The sequence below is a fragment of the Ascaphus truei genome, chromosome 2 (genome assembly GCF_040206685.1).
Source record: "Ascaphus truei isolate aAscTru1 chromosome 2, aAscTru1.hap1, whole genome shotgun sequence".
NCBI lineage: Eukaryota > Metazoa > Chordata > Amphibia > Anura > Ascaphidae > Ascaphus > Ascaphus truei.
In genome coordinates this window covers 287,978,093-287,995,438 of record NC_134484.1, presented here as the reverse complement: position 1 = coordinate 287,995,438, position 17,346 = coordinate 287,978,093, and positions in this window count along the sequence as shown.

Below are 17,346 nucleotides of genomic sequence, written 5' to 3'. Positions count from 1 at the left end.
TGTCTCCAACCAGCCATAATGTTGTGAGAGTGAAATCATGTCTAAGTCCAGCTTTGGTACATTAGAAGCAACTCTCAAACTTAACCTAAGCGTTTTTCGAAGCTACTTTTTGGCTAACTTCTTATAGGAAGGTCTAGGAGTTCTGAAAATGAACGTACGCGTCTTTCACTCTTCCCGAGGGACTTAGAAGAATTTTGTGATATTTTTTATTAAAATGGTGTATAAGGGTATATATATAAATATATTTTATGCACTGTATATGAGCTGTCGATTTCTAAGTCTGTGGTTCCGAGAGGGGGTAACCAGGCTCACTAATAAAAGTCAAGCCACTTGGCTGCCAGAATGCCATGCTTCAGCACAGACCAGAAAGGCATTGTGATAAGCGTATCCCCGGTATAGTCAGGGGTTAATGGGATTCGTCCCCGCCCCCCCCCCAGTATACGCCCAGAACCATGGACCCGGTACTTGTGGTTCGGACTGTCTCCAACCAGCCATAATGTTGTGAGAGTAAAATTATGTCTAAGTCCAGCTTTGGTACATTAGAAGCAACTCTCAAACTTAACCTAAGCGTTTTTCGAAGCTACTTTTTGTCTAACTTCTTATAGGAAGGTCTAGGAGCTCTGAAAATGAACGTGCGTATCTTTCACTCTTCCCGAGGGACTTAGAAGAATTTTGTGATATTTTTTATTAAAATGGTGTATAAGGGTATATATATAAATATATTTTATGCACTGTATATGAGCTGGCGATTTCTAAGTCTGTGGTTCCGAGAGGGGGTAACCAGGCTCACTAATAAAGGTCAAGCCACTTGGCTGCCAGAAAGTCCTGCTTCAGCACAGACCAGAAAGGCATTGTGATAAGCGTATCCCCGGTATAGTCAGGGGTTAATCGGAGTCGTTCCCGTCCCCCCCCAGTATACGCCCAGAACCATGGACCCGGTACTTGTGGTTCGGACTGTCTCCAACCAGCCATTATGTTGTGAGAGTGAAATTATGTCTAAGTCCAGCTTTGGTACATTAGAAGCAACTCTCAAACTTAACCTAAGCGTTTTTCGAAGATACTTTTTGGCTAACTTCTTATAGGAAGGTCTAGGAGCTCTGAAAATGAACGTGCGCATCTTTCACTCTTCCCGAGGGACTTAGAAGAATTTTGTGATATTTTTTATTAAAATGGTGTATAAGGGTATATATATAAATATATTTTATGCACTGTATATGAGCTGGCGATTTCTAAGTCTGTGGTTCCGAGAGGGGGTAACCAGGCTCACTAATGAAGGTCAAGTCACTTGGCTGCCAGAATGCCCTGCTTCAGCACAGACCAGAAAGGCATTGTGATAAGCGTATCCCCGGTATAGTCAGGGGTTAATGGGAGTCGTTCCCGTCCCCCCCAGTATACGCCCAGAACCATGGACCCGGTACTTGTGGTTCGGACTGTCTCCAACCAGCCATAATATTGTGAGTGAAATTATGTCTAAGTCCAACTTTGGTACATTAGAAGCAACTCTCAAACTTAACCTAAGCGTTTTTCGAAGCTACTTTTTGGCTAACTTCTTATAGGAAGGTCTAGGAGCTCTGAAAATGAACGTGCGCGTCTTTCACTCTTCCCGAGGGACTTAGAAGAATTTTGTGATATTTTTTATTAAAATGGTGTATAAGGGTATATATATAAATATATTTTATGCACTGTATATGAGCTGTCGATTTCTAAGTCTGTGGTTCCGAGAGGGGGTAACCAGGCTTACTAATAAAGGTCAAGCCACTTGGCTGCCAGAATGCCCTGCTTCAGCACAGACCAGAAAGGCATTGTGATAAGCGTATCCCCGGTATAGTCAGGGTTTAATGGGATTCGTCCCCGCCCCCCCCCCCCCCCCCCAGTATACGCCCAGAACCATGGACCCGGTACTTGTGGTTCGGACTGTCTCCAACCAGCCATAATGTTGTGAGAGTGAAATTATGTCTAAGTCCAGCTTTGGTACATTAGAAGCAACTCTCAAACTTAACCTAAGCGTTTTTCGAAGCTACTTTTTGTCTAACTTCTTATAGGAAGGTCTAGGAGCTCTGAAAATGAACGTGCGCGTCTTTCACTCTTCCCGAGGGACTTAGAAGAATTTTGTGATATTTTTTATTAAAATGGTGTATAAGGGTATATATATAAATATATTTTATGCACTGTATATGAGCTGGCGATTTCTAAGTCTGTGGTTCCGAGAGGGGGTAACCAGGCTCACTAATAAAGGTCAAGCCACTTGGCTGCCAGAATGTCCTGCTTCAGCACAGACAAGAATGGCATTGTGATAAGCGTATCCCCGGTATAGTCAGGGTTTAATGGGATTCGTTCCCGTCCCCCCAGTATACGCCCAGAACCATGGACCCGGTACTTGTGGTTCGGACTGTCTCCAACCAGCCATAATGTTGTGAGAGTGAAATTATGTCTAAGTCCAGCTTTGGTACATTAGAAGCAACTCTCAAACTTAACCTAAGCGTATTTCGAAGCTACTTTTTGGCTAACTTCTTATAGGAAGGTCTAGGAGCTCTGAAAATGAACGTGCGCGTCTATCACTCTTCCCGAGGGACTTAGAAGAATTTTGTGATATTTTTTATTAAAATGGTGTATAAGGGTATATATATAAATATATTTTATGCACTGTATATGAGCTGGCGATTTCTAAGTCTGTGGTTCCGAGAGGGGGTAACCAGGCTCACTAATAAAGGTCAAGCCACTTGGCTGCCAGAATGCCCTGCTTCAGCACAGACCAGAATGGCATTGTGATAAGCGTATCCCCGGTATAGTCAGGGGTTAATGGGAGTCGTTCCCGTCCCCCCAGTATACGCCCAGAACCATGGACCCGGTACTTGTGGTTCGGACTGTCTCCAACCAGCCATAATGTTGTGAGAGTGAAATTATGTCTAAGTCCAGCTTTGGTACATTAGAAGCAACTCTCAAACTTAACCTAAGCGTTTTTCGAAGCTACTTTTTGGCTAACTTCTTATAGGAAGGTCTAGGAGCTCTGAAAATGAACGTGCGCGTCTTTCACTCTTCCCGAGGGACTTAGAAGAATTTTGTGATATTTTTTATTAAAATGGTGTATAAGGGTATATATATATAAATATATTTTATGCACTGTATATGAGCTGTCGATTTCTAAGTCTGTGGTTCCGAGAGGGGGTAACCAGGCTCACTAATAAAGGTCAAGCCACTTGGCTGCCAGAATGCCCTGCTTCAGCACAGACCAGAATGGCATTGTGATAAGCGTATCCCTGGTATAGTCAGGGTTTAATGGGATTCGTTCCCGTCCCCCCGGTATACGCCCAGAACCATGGACCCGGTACTTGTGGTTCGGACTGTCTCCAACCAGCCATTATGTTGTGAGAGTGAAATTATGTCTAAGTCCAGCTTTGGTACATTAGAAGCAACTCTCAAACTTAACCTAAGCGTTTTTCGAAGATACTTTTTGGCTAACTTCTTATAGGAAGGTCTAGGAGCTCTGAAAATGAACGTGCGCATCTTTCACTCTTCCCGAGGGACTTAGAAGAATTTTGTGATATTTTTTATTAAAATGGTGTATAAGGGTATATATATAAATATATTTTATGCACTGTATATGAGCTGGCGATTTCTAAGTCTGTGGTTCCGAGAGGGGGTAACCAGGCTCACTAATGAAGGTCAAGTCACTTGGCTGCCAGAATGCCCTGCTTCAGCACAGACCAGAAAGGCATTGTGATAAGCGTATCCCCGGTATAGTCAGGGGTTAATGGGAGTCGTTCCCGTCCCCCCCAGTATACGCCCAGAACCATGGACCCGGTACTTGTGGTTCGGACTGTCTCCAACCAGCCATAATATTGTGAGTGAAATTATGTCTAAGTCCAACTTTGGTACATTAGAAGCAACTCTCAAACTTAACCTAAGCGTTTTTCGAAGCTACTTTTTGGCTAACTTCTTATAGGAAGGTCTAGGAGCTCTGAAAATGAACGTGCGCGTCTTTCACTCTTCCCGAGGGACTTAGAAGAATTTTGTGATATTTTTTATTAAAATGGTGTATAAGGGTATATATATAAATATATTTTATGCACTGTATATGAGCTGTCGATTTCTAAGTCTGTGGTTCCGAGAGGGGGTAACCAGGCTTACTAATAAAGGTCAAGCCACTTGGCTGCCAGAATGCCCTGCTTCAGCACAGACCAGAAAGGCATTGTGATAAGCGTATCCCCGGTATAGTCAGGGTTTAATGGGATTCGTCCCCGCCCCCCCCCCCCCCCAGTATACGCCCAGAACCATGGACCCGGTACTTGTGGTTCGGACTGTCTCCAACCAGCCATAATGTTGTGAGAGTGAAATTATGTCTAAGTCCAGCTTTGGTACATTAGAAGCAACTCTCAAACTTAACCTAAGCGTTTTTCGAAGCTACTTTTTGTCTAACTTCTTATAGGAAGGTCTAGGAGCTCTGAAAATGAACGTGCGCGTCTTTCACTCTTCCCGAGGGACTTAGAAGAATTTTGTGATATTTTTTATTAAAATGGTGTATAAGGGTATATATATAAATATATTTTATGCACTGTATATGAGCTGGCGATTTCTAAGTCTGTGGTTCCGAGAGGGGGTAACCAGGCTCACTAATAAAGGTCAAGCCACTTGGCTGCCAGAATGTCCTGCTTCAGCACAGACAAGAATGGCATTGTGATAAGCGTATCCCCGGTATAGTCAGGGTTTAATGGGATTCGTTCCCGTCCCCCCAGTATACGCCCAGAACCATGGACCCGGTACTTGTGGTTCGGACTGTCTCCAACCAGCCATAATGTTGTGAGAGTGAAATTATGTCTAAGTCCAGCTTTGGTACATTAGAAGCAACTCTCAAACTTAACCTAAGCGTATTTCGAAGCTACTTTTTGGCTAACTTCTTATAGGAAGGTCTAGGAGCTCTGAAAATGAACGTGCGCGTCTTTCACTCTTCCCGAGGGACTTAGAAGAATTTTGTGATATTTTTTATTAAAATGGTGTATAAGGGTATATATATAAATATATTTTATGCACTGTATATGAGCTGGCGATTTCTAAGTCTGTGGTTCCGAGAGGGGGTAACCAGGCTCACTAATAAAGGTCAAGCCACTTGGCTGCCAGAATGCCCTGCTTCAGCACAGACCAGAATGGCATTGTGATAAGCGTATCCCCGGTATAGTCAGGGGTTAATGGGAGTCGTTCCCGTCCCCCCAGTATACGCCCAGAACCATGGACCCGGTACTTGTGGTTCGGACTGTCTCCAACCAGCCATAATGTTGTGAGAGTGAAATTATGTCTAAGTCCAGCTTTGGTACATTAGAAGCAACTCTCAAACTTAACCTAAGCGTTTTTCGAAGCTACTTTTTGGCTAACTTCTTATAGGAAGGTCTAGGAGCTCTGAAAATGAACGTGCGCGTCTTTCACTCTTCCCGAGGGACTTAGAAGAATTTTGTGATATTTTTTATTAAAATGGTGTATAAGGGTATATATATATAAATATATTTTATGCACTGTATATGAGCTGTCGATTTCTAAGTCTGTGGTTCCGAGAGGGGGTAACCAGGCTCACTAATAAAGGTCAAGCCACTTGGCTGCCAGAATGCCCTGCTTCAGCACAGACCAGAATGGCATTGTGATAAGCGTATCCCTGGTATAGTCAGGGTTTAATGGGATTCGTTCCCGTCCCCCCGGTATACGCCCAGTACCATGGACCCGGTACTTGTGGTTCGGACTGTCTCCAACCAGCCATAATGTTGTGAGAGTGAAATTATGTCTAAGCCCAGCTTTGGTACATTAGAAGCAACTCTCAAACTTAACCTAAGCGTTTTTCGAAGCTACTTTTTGGCTAACTTCTTATAGGAAGGTCAAGGAGCTCTGTAAATGAACGTGCGCGTCTTTCACTCTTCCCGAGGGACTTAGAAGAATTTTGTGATATTTTTTATTAAAATGGTGTATAAGGGTATACTGTATATATAAATATATTTTATGCACTGTATATGAGCTGGCGATTTCTAAGTCTGTGGTTCCGAGAGGGGGTAACCAGGCTCACTAATAAAGGTCAAGCCACTTGGCTGCCAGAATGCCCTGCTTCAGCACAGACCAGAATGGCATTGTGATAAGCGTATCCCCGGTATAGTCAGGGGTTAATGGGAGTCGTTCCCGTCCCCCCAGTATACGCCCAGAACCATGGACCCGGTACTTGTGGTTCGGACTGTCTCCAACCATCCATAATGTTGTGAGAGTGAAATTATGTCTAAGTCCAGCTTTGGTACATTAGAAGCAACTCTCAAACTTAACCTAAGCGTTTTTCGAACCTACTTTTTGGCTAACTTCTTATAGGAAGGTCTAGGAGCTCTGAAAATGAACGTGCGCGTCTTTCACTCTTCCCGAGGGACTTAGAAGAATTTTGTGATATTTTTTATTAAAATGGTGTATAAGGGTATATATATAAATATATTTTATGCACTGTATATGAGCTGGCGATTTCTAAGTCTGTGGTTCCGAGAGGGGGTAACCAGGCTCACTAATAAAGGTCAAGCCACTTGGCTGCCAGAATGCCCTGCTTCAGCACAGACCAGTAAGGCATTGTGATATGCGTATCCCCGGTATAGTCAGGGGTTAATGGGAGTCGTTCCCGTCCCCCCCAGTATACGCCCAGAACCATGGACCCGGTACTTGTGGTTCGGACTGTCTCCAACCAGCCATAATGTTGTGAGAGTGAAATTATGTCTTAGTCCAGCTTTGGTACATTAGAAGCAACTCTCAAACTTAACCTAAGCGTTTTTCGAAGCTACTTTTTGGCTAACTTCTTATAGGAAGGTCTAGGAGCTCTGAAAATGAACGTGCGCATCTTTCACTCTTCCCGAGGGACTTAGAAGAATTTTGTGATATTTTTTATTAAAATGGTGTATAAGGGTATATATATAAATATATTTTATGCACTGTATATGAGCTGGCGATTTCTAAGTCTGTGGTTCCGAGAGGGGGTAACCAGGCTCACTAATAAAGGTCAAACCACTTGGCTGCCAGAATGCCCTGCTTCAGCACAGACCAGAAAGGCATTGTGATAAGCGTATCCCCGGTATAGTCAGGGGTTAATGGGATTCGTCCCCGCCCCCCCCAGTATACGCCCAGAACCATGGACCCGGTACTTGTGGTTCGGACTGTCTCCAACCAGCCATAATGTTGTGAGAGTGAAATCATGTCTAAGTCCAGCTTTGGTACATTAGAAGCAACTCTCAAACTTAACCTAAGCGTTTTTCGAAGCTACTTTTTGGCTAACTTCTTATAGGAAGGTCTAGGAGTTCTGAAAATGAACGTACGCGTCTTTCACTCTTCCCGAGGGACTTAGAAGAATTTTGTGATATTTTTTATTAAAATGGTGTATAAGGGTATATATATAAATATATTTTATGCACTGTATATGAGCTGTCGATTTCTAAGTCTGTGGTTCCGAGAGGGGGTAACCAGGCTCACTAATAAAAGTCAAGCCACTTGGCTGCCAGAATGCCATGCTTCAGCACAGACCAGAAAGGCATTGTGATAAGCGTATCCCCGGTATAGTCAGGGGTTAATGGGATTCGTCCCCGCCCCCCCCCAGTATACGCCCAGAACCATGGACCCGGTACTTGTGGTTCGGACTGTCTCCAACCAGCCATAATGTTGTGAGAGTAAAATTATGTCTAAGTCCAGCTTTGGTACATTAGAAGCAACTCTCAAACTTAACCTAAGCGTTTTTCGAAGCTACTTTTTGTCTAACTTCTTATAGGAAGGTCTAGGAGCTCTGAAAATGAACGTGCGTATCTTTCACTCTTCCCGAGGGACTTAGAAGAATTTTGTGATATTTTTTATTAAAATGGTGTATAAGGGTATATATATAAATATATTTTATGCACTGTATATGAGCTGGCGATTTCTAAGTCTGTGGTTCCGAGAGGGGGTAACCAGGCTCACTAATAAAGGTCAAGCCACTTGGCTGCCAGAAAGTCCTGCTTCAGCACAGACCAGAAAGGCATTGTGATAAGCGTATCCCCGGTATAGTCAGGGGTTAATCGGAGTCGTTCCCGTCCCCCCCCAGTATACGCCCAGAACCATGGACCCGGTACTTGTGCTTCGGACTGTCTCCAACCAGCCATTATGTTGTGAGAGTGAAATTATGTCTAAGTCCAGCTTTGGTACATTAGAAGCAACTCTCAAACTTAACCTAAGCGTTTTTCGAAGATACTTTTTGGCTAACTTCTTATAGGAAGGTCTAGGAGCTCTGAAAATGAACGTGCGCATCTTTCACTCTTCCCGAGGGACTTAGAAGAATTTTGTGATATTTTTTATTAAAATGGTGTATAAGGGTATATATATAAATATATTTTATGCACTGTATATGAGCTGGCGATTTCTAAGTCTGTGGTTCCGAGAGGGGGTAACCAGGCTCACTAATGAAGGTCAAGTCACTTGGCTGCCAGAATGCCCTGCTTCAGCACAGACCAGAAAGGCATTGTGATAAGCGTATCCCCGGTATAGTCAGGGGTTAATGGGAGTCGTTCCCGTCCCCCCCAGTATACGCCCAGAACCATGGACCCGGTACTTGTGGTTCGGACTGTCTCCAACCAGCCATAATATTGTGAGTGAAATTATGTCTAAGTCCAACTTTGGTACATTAGAAGCAACTCTCAAACTTAACCTAAGCGTTTTTCGAAGCTACTTTTTGGCTAACTTCTTATAGGAAGGTCTAGGAGCTCTGAAAATGAACGTGCGCGTCTTTCACTCTTCCCGAGGGACTTAGAAGAATTTTGTGATATTTTTTATTAAAATGGTGTATAAGGGTATATATATAAATATATTTTATGCACTGTATATGAGCTGTCGATTTCTAAGTCTGTGGTTCCGAGAGGGGGTAACCAGGCTTACTAATAAAGGTCAAGCCACTTGGCTGCCAGAATGCCCTGCTTCAGCACAGACCAGAAAGGCATTGTGATAAGCGTATCCCCGGTATAGTCAGGGTTTAATGGGATTCGTCCCCGCCCCCCCCCCCCCAGTATACGCCCAGAACCATGGACCCGGTACTTGTGGTTCGGACTGTCTCCAACCAGCCATAATGTTGTGAGAGTGAAATTATGTCTAAGTCCAGCTTTGGTACATTAGAAGCAACTCTCAAACTTAACCTAAGCGTTTTTCGAAGCTACTTTTTGGCTAACTTATTATAGGAAGGTCTAGGAGCTCTGAAAATGAACGTACGCGTCTTTCACTCTACCCGAGGGACTTAGAAGAATTTTGTGATATTTTTTATTAAAATGGTGTATAAGGGTATATATATAAATATATTTTATGCACTGTATATGAGCTGGCGATTTCTAAGTCTGTGGTTCCGAGAGGGGGTAACCAGGCTCACTAATAAAGGTCAAGCCACTTGGCTGCCAGAATGCCCTGCTTCAGCACAGACCAGAATGGCATTGTGATAAGCGTATCCCCGGTATAGTCAGGGTTTAATGGGATTCGTTCCCGTCCCCCCAGTATACGCCCAGAACCATGGACCCGGTACTTGTGGTTCGGACTGTCTCCAACCAGCCATAATGTTGTGAGAGTGAAATTATGTCTAAGCCCAGCTTTGGTACATTAGAAGCAACTCTCAAACTTAACCTAAGCGTTTTTCGAAGCTACTTTTTGGCTAACTTCTTATAGGAAGGTCAAGGAGCTCTGTAAATGAACGTGCGCGTCTTTCACTCTTCCCGAGGTACTTAGAAGAATTTTGTGATATTTTTTATTAAAATGGTGTATAAGGGTATATATATAAATATATTTTATGCACTGTATATGAGCTGGCGATTTCTAAGTCTGTGGTTCCGAGAGGGGGTAACCAGGCTCACTAATAAAGGTCAAGCCACTTGGCTGCCAGAATGCCCTGCTTCAGCACAGACCAGAATGGCATTGTGATAAGCGTATCCCCGGTATAGTCAGGGTTTAATGGGATTCGTTCCCGTCCCCCCAGTATACGCCCAGAACCATGGACCCGGTACTTGTGGTTCGGACTGTCTCCAACCAGCCATAATGTTGTGAGAGTGAAATTATGTCTACTGTAAGCCCAGCTTTGGTACATTAGAAGCAACTCTCAAACTTAACCTAAGCGTTTTTCGAAGATACTTTTTGGCTAACTTCTTATAGGAAGGTCTAGGAGCTCTGAAAATGAACGTGCGCATCTTTCACTCTTCCCGAGGGACTTAGAAGAATTTTGTGATATTTTTTATTAAAATGGTGTATAAGGGTATATATATAAATATATTTTATGCACTGTATATGAGCTGGCGATTTCTAAGTCTGTGGTTCCGAGAGGGGGTAACCAGGCTCACTAATGAAGGTCAAGTCACTTGGCTGCCAGAATGCCCTGCTTCAGCACAGACCAGAAAGGCATTGTGATAAGCGTATCCCCGGTATAGTCAGGGGTTAATGGGAGTCGTTCCCGTCCCCCCCAGTATACGCCCAGAACCATGGACCCGGTACTTGTGGTTCGGACTGTCTCCAACCAGCCATAATATTGTGAGAGTGAAATTATGTCTAAGTCCAACTTTGGTACATTAGAAGCAACTCTCAAACTTAACCTAAGCGTTTTTCGAAGCTACTTTTTGGCTAACTTCTTATAGGAAGGTCTAGGAGCTCTGAAAATGAACGTGCGCGTCTTTCACTCTTCCCGAGGGACTTAGAAGAATTTTGTGATATTTTTTATTAAAATGGTGTATAAGGGTATATATATAAATATATTTTATGCACTGTATATGAGCTGTCCATTTCTAAGTCTGTGGTTCCGAGAGGGGGTAACCAGGCTTACTAATAAAGGTCAAGCCACTTGGCTGCCAGAATGCCCTGCTTCAGCACAGACCAGAAAGGCATTGTGATAAGCGTATCCCCGGTATAGTCAGGGGTTAATGGGATTCGTCCCCGCCCCCCCCCCCCCCCCAGTATACGCCCAGAACCATGGACCCGGTACTTGTGGTTCGGACTGTCTCCAACCAGCCATAATGTTGTGAGAGTGAAATTATGTCTAAGTCCAGCTTTGGTACATTAGAAGCAACTCTCAAACTTAACCTAAGCGTTTTTCGAAGCTACTTTTTGGCTAACTTCTTATAGGAAGGTCTAGGAGCTCTGAAAATGAACGTGCGCGTCTTTCACTCTTCCCGAGGGACTTAGAAGAATTTTGTGATATTTTTTATTAAAATGGTGTATAAGGGTATATATATAAATATATTTTATGCACTGTATATGAGCTGTCCATTTCTAAGTCTGTGGTTCCGAGAGGGGGTAACCAGGCTTACTAATAAAGGTCAAGCCACTTGGCTGCCAGAATGCCCTGCTTCAGCACAGACCAGAAAGGCATTGTGATAAGCGTATCCCCGGTATAGTCAGGGGTTAATGGGATTCGTCCCCGCCCCCCCCCCCCCCCAGTATACGCCCAGAACCATGGACCCGGTACTTGTGGTTCGGACTGTCTCCAACCAGCCATAATGTTGTGAGAGTGAAATTATGTCTAAGTCCAGCTTTGGTACATTAGAAGCAACTCTCAAACTTAACCTAAGCGTTTTTCGAAGCTACTTTTTGGCTAACTTATTATAGGAAGGTCTAGGAGCTCTGAAAATGAACGTACGCGTCTTTCACTCTTCCCGAGGGACTTAGAAGAATTTTGTGATATTTTTTATTAAAATGGTGTATAAGGGTATATATATAAATATATTTTATGCACTGTATATGAGCTGGCGATTTCTAAGTCTGTGGTTCCGAGAGGGGGTAACCAGGCTCACTAATAAAGGTCAAGTCACTTGGCTGCCAGAATGCCCTGCTTCAGCACAGACCAGAAAGGCATTGTGATAAGCGTATCCCCGGTATAGTCAGGGGTTAATGGGAGTCGTTCCCGTCCCCCCCAGTATACGCCCAGAACCATGGACCCGGTACTTGTGGTTCGGACTGTCTCCAACCAGCCATAATATTGTGAGAGTGAAATTATGTCTAAGTCCAACTTTGGTACATTAGAAGCAACTCTCAAACTTAACCTAAGCGTTTTTCGAAGCTACTTTTTGGCTAACTTCTTATAGGAAGGTCTAGGAGCTCTGAAAATGAACGTGCGCGTCTTTCACTCTTCCCGAGGGACTTAGAAGAATTTTGTGATATTTTTTATTAAAATGGTGTATAAGGGTATATACAGGTATATAAATATATTTTATGCACTGTATATGAGCTGTCGATTTCTAAGTCTGTGGTTCCGAGAGGGGGTAACCAGGCTCACTAATAAAGGTCAAGCCACTTGGCTGCCAGAATGCCCTGCTTCAGCACAGACCAGAAAGGCATTGTGATAAGCGTATCCCCGGTATAGTCAGGGGTTAATGGGATTCGTCCCCGCCCCCCCCCCCAGTATACGCCCAGAACCATGGACCCGGTACTTGTGGTTCGGACTGTCTCCAACCAGCCATAATGTTGTGAGAGTGAAATTATGTCTAAGTCCAGCTTTGGTACATTAGAAGCAACTCTCAAACTTAACCTAAGCGTTTTTCGAAGCTACTTTTTGGCTAACTTCTTATAGGAAGGTCTAGGAGCTCTGAAAATGAACGTGCGCGTCTTTCACTCTTCCCGAGGGACTTAGAAGAATTTTGTGATATTTTTTATTAAAATGGTGTATAAGGGTATATATATAAATATATTTTATGCACTGTATATGAGCTGTCGATTTCTAAGTCTGTGGTTCCGAGAGGGGGTAACCAGGCTCACTAATAAAGGTCAAGCCACTTGGCTGCCAGAATGCCCTGCTTCAGCACAGACCAGAATGGCATTGTGATAAGCGTATCCCCGGTATAGTCAGGGTTTAATGGGATTCGTTCCCGTCCCCCCAGTATACGCCCAGAACCATGGACCCGGTACTTGTGGTTCGGACTGTCTCCAACCAGCCATAATGTTGTGAGAGTGAAATTATGTCTAAGTCCAGCTTTGGTACATTAGAAGCAACTCTCAAACTTAACCTAAGCGTTTTTCGAAGCTACTTTTTGGCTAACTTCTTATAGGAAGGTCTAGGAGCTCTGAAAATGAACGTGCGTATCTTTCACTCTTCCCGAGGGACTTAGAAGAATTTTGTGATATTTGTTATTAAAATGGTGTATAAGGGTATATATATAAATATATTTTATGCACTGTATATGAGCTGGCGATTTCTAAGTCTGTGGTTCCGAGAGGGGGTAACCAGGCTCACTAATAAAGGTCAAGCCACTTGGCTGCCAGAAAGTCCTGCTTCAGCACAGACCAGAAAGGCATTGTGATAAGCGTATCCCCGGTATAGTCAGGGGTTAATCGGAGTCATTCCCGTCCCCCCCCCCAGTATACGCCCAGAACCATGGACCCGGTACTTGTGGTTCGGACTGTCTCCAACCAGCCATTATGTTGTGAGAGTGAAATTATGTCTAAGTCCAGCTTTGGTACATTAGAAGCAACTCTCAAACTTAACCTAAGCGTTTTTCGAAGATACTTTTTGGCTAACTTCTTATAGGAAGGTCTAGGAGCTCTGAAAATGAACGTGCGCGTCTTTCACTCTTCCCGAGGGACTTAGAAGAATTTTGTGATATTTTTTATTAAAATGGTGTATAAGGGTATATATATAAATATATTTTATGCACTGTATATGAGCTGTCGATTTCTAAGTCTGTGGTTCCGAGAGGGGGTAACCAGGCTCACTAATAAAGGTCAAGCCACTTGGCTGCCAGAATGCCCTGCTTCAGCACAGACCAGAAAGGCATTGTGATAAGCGTATCCCCGGTATAGTCAGGGGTTAATGGGATTCGTCCCCGCCCCCCCCCCCCCCCCCCAGTATACGCCAAGAACCATGGACCCGGTACTTGTGGTTCGGACTGTCTCCAACCAGCCATAATGTTGTGAGAGTGAAATTATGTCTAAGTCCAGCTTTGGTACATTAGAAGCAACTCTCAAACTTAACCTAAGCGTTTTTCGAAGCTACTTTTTGGCTAACTTATTATAGGAAGGTCTAGGAGCTCTGAAAATGAACGTACGCGTCTTTCACTCTACCCGAGGGACTTAGAAGAATTTTGTGATATTTTTTATTAAAATGGTGTATAAGGGTATATATATAAATATATTTTATGCACTGTATATGAGCTGGCGATTTCTAAGTCTGTGGTTCCGAGAGGGGGTAACCAGGCTCACTAATAAAGGTCAAGTCACTTGGCTGCCAGAATGCCCTGCTTCAGCACAGACCAGAAAGGCATTGTGATAAGCGTATCCCCGGTATAGTCAGGGGTTAATGGGAGTCGTTCCCGTCCCCCCCAGTATACGCCCAGAACCATGGACCCGGTACTTGTGGTTCGGACTGTCTCCAACCAGCCATAATATTGTGAGAGTGAAATTATGTCTAAGTCCAACTTTGGTACATTAGAAGCAACTCTCAAACTTAACCTAAGCGTTTTTCGAAGCTACTTTTTGGCTAACTTCTTATAGGAAGGTCTAGGAGCTCTGAAAATAAACGTGCGCGTCTTTCACTCTTCCCGAGGGACTTAGAAGAATTTTGTGATATTTTTTATTAAAATGGTGTATAAGGGTATATATATATAAATATATTTTATGCACTGTATATGAGCTGTCGATTTCTAAGTCTGTGGTTCCGAGAGGGGGTAACCAGGCTCACTAATAAAGGTCAAGCCACTTGGCTGCCAGAATGCCCTGCTTCAGCACAGACCAGAATGGCATTGTGATAAGCGTATCCCCGGTATAGTCAGGGTTTAATGGGATTCGTTCCCGTCCCCCCAGTATACGCCCAGAACCATGGACCCGGTACTTGTGGTTCGGACTGTCTCCAACCAGCCATAATGTTGTGAGAGTGAAATTATGTCTAAGTCCAGCTTTGGTACATTAGAAGCAACTCTCAAACTTAACCTAAGCGTTTTTCGAAGCTACTTTTTGGCTAACTTCTTATAGGAAGGTCTAGGAGATCTGAAAATGAACATGCGCGTCTTTCACTCTTCCCGAGGGACTTAGAAGAATTTTGTGATATTTTTTATTAAAATGGTGTATAAGGGTATATATATAAATATATTTTATGCACTGTATATGAGCTGGCGATTTCTAAGTCTGTGGTTCCGAGAGGGGGTAACCAGGCTCACTAATAAAGTTCAAGCCACTTGGCTGCCAGAATGCCCTGCTTCAGCACAGACCAGAAAGGCATTGTGATAAGCGTATCCCCGGTATAGTCAGGGGTTAATGGGATTCGTCCCCGCCCCCCCAGTATACGCCTAGAACCATGGACCTGGTACTTGTGGCTCGGACTGTCTCCAACCAGCCATAATGTTGTGAGTGAAATCATGTCTAAGTCCAGCTTTGGTACATTAGAAGCAACTCTCAAACTTAACCTAAGCGTTTTTCGAAGCTACTTTTTGGCTAACTTCTTATAGGAAGGTCTAGGAGCTCTGAAAATGAACGTGCGCATCTTTCACTCTTCCCGAGGGACTTAGAAGAATTTTGTGATATTTTTTATTAAAATGGTGTAAAAGGGTATATACATAAATATATTTTATGCACTGTATATGAGCTGGCGATTTCTAAGTCTGTTGTTCCGAGAGGGGGTAACCAGGCTCACTAATAAAGATCAAGCCACTTGGCTGCCAGAATGCCCTGCTTCAGCACAGACCAGAAAGGCATTGTGATAAGCGTATCCCCGGTATAGTCAAGGTTTAATGGGATTCGTTCCCGTCCCCCCAGTATACGCCCAGAACCATGGACCCGGTACTTGTGGTTCGGACTGTCTCCAACCAGCCATAATGTTGTGAGAGTGAAATTATGTCTAAGTCCAGCTTTGGTACATTAGAAGCAACTCTCAAACTTAACCTAAGCGTTTTTCGAAGCTACTTTTTGGCTAACTTCTTATAGGAAGGTCTAGGAGCTCTGAAAATGAACGTGCGCGTCTTTCACTCTTCCCGAGGGACTTAGAAGAATTTTGTGATATTTTTTATTAAAATGGTGTATAAGGGTATATATATAAATATATTTTATGCACTGTATATGAGCTGTCGATTTCTAAGTCTGTGGTTCCGAGAGGGGGTAACCAGGCTCACTAATAAAGGTCAAGCCACTTGGCTGCCAGAATGCCCTGCTTCAGCACAGACTAGAAAGGCATTGTGATAAGCGTATCCCCGTTATAGTCAGGGGTTAATGGGATTCGTCCCCGCCCCCCCCAGTATACGCCCAGAACCATGGACCCGGTACTTGTGGTTCGAACTGTCTCCAACCAGCCATAATGTTGTGAGAGTGAAATCATGTCTAAGTCCAGCTTTGGTACATTAGAAGCAACTCTCAAACTTAACCTAAGCGTTTTTCGAAGCTACTTTTTGGCTAACTTCTTATAGGAAGGTCTAGGAGCTCTGAAAATGAACGTGCGCATCTTTCACTCTTCCCGAGGGACTTAGAAGAATTTTGTGATATTTTTTATTAAAATGGTGTAAAAGGGTATATACATAAATATATTTTATGCACTGTATATGAGCTGGCGATTTCTAAGTCTGTTGTTCCGAGAGGGGGTAACCAGGCTCACTAATAAAGATCAAGCCACTTGGCTGCCAGAATGCCCTGCTTCAGCACAGACCAGAAAGGCATTGTGATAAGCGTATCCCCGGTATAGTCAGGGGTTAATGGGATTCGTCCCCGCCCCCCCCCCCCCCAGTATACGCCCAGAACCATGGACCCGGTACTTGTGGTTCGGACTGTCTCCAACCAGCCATAATGTTGTGAGAGTGAAATTATGTCTAAGTCCAGCTTTGGTACATTAGAAGCAACTCTCAAACTTAACCTAAGCGTTTTTCGAAGCTACTTTTTGGCTAACTTCTTATAGGAAGGTCTAGGAGCTCTGAAAATGAACGTGCGCGTCTTTCACTCTTCCCGAGGGACTTAGAAGAATTTTGTGATATTTTTTATTAAAATGGTGTATAAGGGTATATATATAAATATATTTTATGCACTGTATATGAGCTGGCGATTTCTAAGTCTGTGGTTCCGAGAGGGGGTAACCAGGCTCACTAATAAAGATCAAGCCACTTGGCTGCCAGAATGCCCTGCTTCAGCACAGACCAGAAAGGCATTGTGATAAGCGTATCCCCGGTATAGTCAGGGGTTAATGGGATTCGTCCCCGCCCCCCCCCCCCCCCCCCCCAGTATACGCCCAGAACCATGGACCCGGTACTTGTGGTTCGGACTGTCTCCAACCAGCCATAATGTTGTGAGAGTGAAATCATGTCTAAGTTCAACTTTGGTACATTAGAAGCAACTCTCAAACTTAACCTAAGCGTTTTTCGAAGCTACTTTATGGCTAACTTCTTATAGGAAAGT